Here is a 6,522-nt window from a genome sequence, read left to right on the forward strand (position 1 = left end):
GAAAGTAGACCATATTTGAGTGACAATTCCCAAGTTTCATGGGTTCTTTCATACATTTGATGCATTTATAGTCATTTATTGCATAGAATTCAAATTTAAATCACAAGTGCATAAAAATGTTGGCAAAATTTTGGTGTTAAAGAAAATCCTATTTATATCCTTTAATAGGCCTTATTAAAAAAGCAAGAAAAATAGAAGGGAAGAAAAAAAGAAAAAATATTAAAATTTTACCGAGTGCAAAAATATACCACTAAAAATACACCGTGTTTTGATTGGTCAAGATGGCCCTCTCATGGATCACACATCGGAACCGTTGGATTTGCTTAGATCGAACGGCTGCGGCCCTGCGGGTGCCCTATCCTTTTATCTCCTCTCTCTCCTTATCCTTCACACGCACGCCTACCCATCGAAGCCACCGCATACCACGCCGCAAGTCACCGCCGCAAGTCGCCTCATGCCGCCACTGCTCGCCCCTTTCTCTGTAGGTCGCCAACGCAACCCTGGGCCCCAGGATCGTTCCCTCCTCCCAACCAGGCTCGAGGAGGCGGCCATGAGGAGCGCGCAGCCGCCGCAATCCTGGGCAGATCTAGCCGGGGTCGTCGGCAGCCATCCCTCCCTCCGGACGGCCATGAAGAATTGAAGCGGCTTGCGCAGAACTAGCGCATGGACCATGCGCGCCTCCCGCGCTAGGAGCCACCGGTCCTCGTCATCTGCTAGCATCCACGAGGAATCGATCCATATGTAAGCTACCTTCCACAATAATCCATCCAACAGGCTGCTTGCTTGTTTGTGTACTAGTGCCAAGGGGAGCAAGATGCAAGGACGACATCGAGGGTACATGCCCGCTGCTAATTGATTCTCCTGGTAATAATAGTAGTACGTACGTGTTCCTGCCCATGGTGGAGATGCATATACCCGAATACCCGTAACATATCCATACATACTCGAATACTCTCAAACTGGCACGTATACATACATACCCGAATACCTGTGCGATTTTTTAATTCAGCTAAATAGGTCTACTGATTGTCAAATTGGGTAGTAGAAATTGTGAAGAGCAACACGGACATGTACTTTACTGATAGGGAATGTAGGTGTAATACATAGTGCTTTTCATGGTAAGGGTTCTAGTACATGTATGATCATTTTAGTGTAGTATATCCCAACTTCACTATGAAAATACAACAGAAACTTGTCTGTTTATTTCACTTCAATTATTATATTTCTCGTATCTCAATCTCATATGCTTGTTTGATATATAATCCAATGGGTGATAGCATCACTTTTTACAACTACCCATCAGGGTTACCTTTTTTATTTAGGTAAATGTAAGACTTCATCACCTTTTAGCACGTATCCATCCTGGTTACACTATGCGCAAAATAGGTTCCACATTTAATTCCAGGGCGACTGCACAGGGCCCCCAAAAATTAGGGTTCTTGTTTGATGCTTTATCTCGTATTCGGTTTGTCTTGATGCTTTATCTCTGGTGGTTCTTGTCTGATGCACACTGTTCTTTGCAGGGCCGTTGACGAGGATGTGCGAGGTGCGCGACTGCACAGGGCCCCCAAAAATTAGGGGGCTTCAAATCCTGTATATGTGTTCTTCATCGCCATGGATCTGAGAGTGCCCGAACTGCTTGTTTTTGTTGGAGAAGAGAGAACATGAAGAAGAGGGACCTAGGTCGTGGGCCCCTTTGGCGAAGGGGTAAGTGCCTACTACATGTCTGGTTCAACCAGCTGGACTTGTGCGATTCAGCCACTTCTTTAGGGAGCCACAAAAAACCAGTCAGTACACCTGATCGAAATACAAGAGGGGAAAGCCCTAGATGGACGACGTGGTCATGGCTGACGGCCGCACCGATACGAGCGGCATCCTTGGTTCCTCTGTGTGTCCTAGGGCGGCGAGGCCCATGATCTCGTCCATGGAGCACTGTAGCATCATTGTTGTGCCTCTGCTATCATCCGTCGCCAGAACAAGCAGGCATGTACGTTTCCCTTGCCTGACGCATTCCCATAGTCAATGTGAGTATTTTGTTCATATTGACATCACCACATGGCTATTTCTAATTTCCATGTTCCTCTTTTGTATGATTGGGAGTTCCTTCTGTCATGTTTATTTGTTGCCCATCTCATGACTGGAATCGTTCCTAATTAGAGGCTCTTTTCTTGAATTGGTCAGTACTAGGAGGCACTAACATGCTAATTGAGACAAGCATGGAAAATAACTTGTACAGTCAATGCTGTACTAGACCACTACATTAGAACAGATGCATTATTTTAGTTTAATTTCCAATGCAACTTGCCCCAAACAGCTACTCCTAGTTAGATTTGGAGTATATATGCAGAGTTAGATTTGAATGAAACTGGCTACTTCTGTCAATGTCAGAACTTTAAGTTTTAGGTATATATGTCATTCCTAATATGCTTGCTTCCCCTTATAATTTCAGTCATTTTGGCTACTTAGATGTTGGTTTAATTTGATTATGTGGCATGTAGTTCATTTGTTCTTAGCCACAGTCCAGGGGCCTCAATTTTCTGGAGATGGCCCGGGTTCTTTGCAGGGTTATGATGATATTTCCAAGGAAATATACTGATCCTGATGTGACAAAACTGCCCATTTTCCCTTTCTTAAACATTTTTACTCTGTTTTTTGTTCTTCCTAGTTCCAGCTTCACATTGCTGGTGTTTCATGCCATATTCATCAGATCCTGCTTACATGCCTTATGATTAACTTGATTAGTATTTCTGCCACTGTCCAACTGGTTCTTAAAGGTACTGAATCCAGATTGAAGAGCAAACTCTATTTGCAGGTGCCAACAAAGAGGATTGACAAATAAGATAGTAGTCCAAACTTGCAAAATACCTTTTTCAGAGATCTAGTCCTAATAAGACTCCAGGTGCAAGGCTAACTATTATTTTTTCAAGTGCGCTCTAATTGTTATTTCTTCAAGTGCGCTCTAATTGTTATTTCTTCAAGTGCGCTCATACAAGCTGAACAAGGAATTCTCAAATGTTTAAAGCAATGGTAAGTCACGACCTTGCTTTCTCTTAATGTTCACCTGCATTTTATATGTATGGCCTTCATAATTAGCTAGCTGCTTCTTCTCTTTCACAATGTGTTGTTGCTGCATCGAGTCACAACTTTGAAAAAACGAATATGTGCTAGCTAGGGACATGCACTTAACTGAAACTACAGATTGAGTCACAACTTAAATCAACAGCGGATGCTTTTAGTACATGTACTTGTGCTTATGCTTTAGACATTTACACTTGTAAAACTGTTCTGATCCCTCAGTTACATGCTTGTTGACACAAATAGTCTGGTGATAGTTATTTTTAACAAGGGCTGGAATAATTGTATGGTGTATGTTATGTTGGACTCATTAACTAGAACTATTTTTTTGATTTCTTGATTGCAGGATCCAAAGATCTAGCTCGACTGGACTCTAGATCACGGACAATTAGTCTTGGCCTTAATTAGGATGGCTAAATTACATTTGGGTATCATTTGATGGATATTTGCTATGAGAATTATGAATTTTATGAATCTATATATTATACGTATGGTTTGGAATATTGTAATTGAATGCCTGTATTTTTTTATGGTTGCAATAGGCTATTACCACAACCCACTTTCGGTTGCCACATGTTAGCACCACGAAAAGTTTAAATTGTCGCAATAGTTTCTCGCAACAAACATCTCACCTGTTGTGTTACCTATTTATCACCACTAAAACTAGTATGTTGTAATTTCCTGTTACGACGATTGGAATATTTGTTGCGATAAGTTAATGCCACAAGTGTAGTGGTTTGTGGCAAAATGCCTAATACCACGAAATCAAGTATTGTTGTCATAGTTTATTGCCACAATTGACTATTGCCACGGAAGAGCATGCACCACAAAACGAGCGTCGTTGGCATAGGTTGTTGCCACAAATGTCTATCGCCACGAGCTACCAGTCGCCATGATTTGTTACACGTTGCATTAAAGCTATCTCCACAAAGCAAATTGTGGCATCAGGTGAGTGTTGCCACGGGAAAATATGTGGCAATTTCCCACATGGTTGTTGCAATAGCAGACTTTATTGCCACGATTGTTCTTTTGTGGCAATAACCTATTACCATGCGTCCAGTCGCAACAACTGCCAACAAATGTTGTTTCGTGGCAATAGGTACTTATCGCCACAAATCGACATGTATTGTGACGACCAATTTTGTTGCAATAGACCCGGATCCTTGTAGTGATTTCTTCAGATCCTACAACGCTGTCTCGGCCTCTGGGGTCCACTCCATTGGGCCTACCTTCTTCAAGATTTTGAAAAAGGGAAGGGCATGCTCAACGGATTTAGAGATGAATCTGCTCATGGCGGCAACGCAGCCAGTGAGCCGGCGCACATCCTTGATCCGCTTGGGTGCCTCAATCTACTCAATAGCCTTGATCTTGTCCGGGTTTGCCTCGATCCCACGCTGCGACACAAAGAACCCGATAAGTTTTCCAGACGGAACGCCAAAGACACACTTCTCAGGGTTCTGCTTGAGGTTGATCTTGCGTAGGTTGGCAAACGTCTCTTCCAAGTCTTGCACAAGGGTTGCCTTGTCCTTGGTTTTGACCACTATGTCATCCATATAAGCTTCCATATTTATATGTAGCTGGTGTTAGTGTTATGCCTCTCTCTTTATATCGTAGACTTGATTTGAATAAGTTGACACCTACTGAAATATCTTTGCAAATGGCCGATAAATCAACCGTTGTACATGTCGGTATTTGTGAGGATGTGCCTGTTGTGGTTGCAAACGTTACTATTTTAACGGACTTTGTTATTCTTGATATTCCCGAGGACGACAGTATGTCGATTATCCTTGGTAGACCCTTTTTGAATACTGCAGGGGCTGTTATTGATTGCAACAAAGGCAATGTCACTTTTCATGTTAATGGTAATGAGCATATAGTACGCTTTCCGAGGAAACAACCTCAAGTCCACAGTATCAATTCTACTGGAAAAATCCATCGATTTCCTACTGTCAAAAAGAAATATGATATTCTTATTGTTGGGGATGTGCATATCCCCGTTGAGGTAACCTAGTGCTATTCGAAAATTCTCCGGTTTCATGCAATTCGGAATGAGTTTGTTAACAAGACTTGATCAACCTTGTTAGTGGATTCCTTTTGATGAGCATGAGATGGATGAAGTTAGAAAGCACAACTCTCTGTACCCTCCTTTTACTTTCTGTTATTTAGATTAAATAAAGTAAAAATAGTATTTTCTGTCTGTTTTCTGAATTATCCGTGCAAAAAAAACCCCGAAAATAAAAGTTCTCCAAATGCCTTGAAATTGAAATATGATTTTTTTTCTAGAATATTTAAGAATATTTGGCACTGAGAACACATCAGGGGGAGCCAGCACCTGGCCACGAGGGTCCAAGGCGCGCCCACCCCCCCCGGGCGCGCCCCCTGCCTCGTGGGCCCCTGGTGGCCCCCCTTGACTTATTCCAGCACCCACACACTCCTTCCTCCAGAAAAAATCACCAACCAGCTCAAGCACGAGTTCTAGCTCATCTTGCTGCCATTTTCGATCTCCTTGCTCAAAGCTCCACTCACAAAACTGTTTTGGGGGATTGTTCTTCGGTATGTGACTCCTCCAATGGTCCAATTAGTTTTTGTTCTAGTGCTTTATTCATTGCAAATTTTTGCTGCTTAGGTGACCCTGTTCTTGAGCTTGCATGTCAAATTTATTTGGTCCCAAGTAGTTCTAATGCATGATATAGTCTCTAGGCACTTGTGGGAGTAGTTGCTATCAATTTTGTTGAGTTTGGTTCACTTTTATTTTGAGTTACTAAAAATTTCAGAAATTATTTAGAGAAAGAAATATGTTTAGGAAAATATACCAAGGTGGTTCATCAAGGAAGCAAGGACCCAGGCCCGCGATACGTGAGCCGGACTATGAACCACCAAGAGAAGCTCAAGTGCGGCCTTGTGAATGGCCGTCAGAAAATTTTATGGTCCAAGCAGGAATTAAGGAGGAATTTGACGCATATGTACGTAATGCTGATTTGGAGGGCTTCGTGTCAGATAAGTGCCCCCAGTACTATCACCTTACTGATTCCTTTGTGAGAAGATTTAAATTTACATCATGACGCAATTCTCACATGGTCCTGTTGGATCTTTATGATAAATCTTATACCATGGATTTAGAGGATTTTAATACTGCTTGTAAACTCCCGCAGTGGGGTAATGCTAGTGAACCTCACAAATCTGAATATAAAGACTTTCTTGCTAGTATAACTGTGGGGGAGTCTAGGGAAATCACGCAAGCTACCATAGGGAGCATTCATTTTCCTGCTATACATTATTTTGCTCTCTTTATAGGTAGATGTATTAACGGTAAGGATGAGGCATGTCACATGTGCGTTCCTGATCTCAGTGTTCTCAAGAGTGTTGTATTGGGAGATAAACATTATAACTTGGGAGCTATTGTTCCGCGTAGGTTGCACAATAACAGTATAAGTGGAGATTTGTTTG

The 6,522-nt window shown here is 42.1% G+C and overlaps 1 long non-coding RNA gene across 2 annotated transcripts; it reads left to right on the forward strand.

Moving 5' to 3' along the window:
* The first annotated feature begins 402 nt into the window (after window positions 1-402).
* LOC109761328 (uncharacterized) lies at window positions 403-3,897 on the forward strand. 2 transcript variants are annotated; one of them, XR_005764963.3, is made up of 4 exons: window positions 403-741; window positions 1,524-2,024; window positions 2,813-3,027; window positions 3,422-3,894. It is a non-coding gene; the product is annotated as an uncharacterized lncRNA (long non-coding RNA). The 2 variants fall into 2 exon arrangements; XR_002232493.4 differs by having other exon boundaries at window positions 1,524-3,027; window positions 3,422-3,897.
* The last annotated feature ends 2,625 nt before the right edge of the window (window positions 3,898-6,522 follow it).

This window comes from Aegilops tauschii, chromosome 2, assembly GCF_002575655.3.
Source record: "Aegilops tauschii subsp. strangulata cultivar AL8/78 chromosome 2, Aet v6.0, whole genome shotgun sequence".
Taxonomy (NCBI): domain Eukaryota; kingdom Viridiplantae; phylum Streptophyta; class Magnoliopsida; order Poales; family Poaceae; genus Aegilops; species Aegilops tauschii.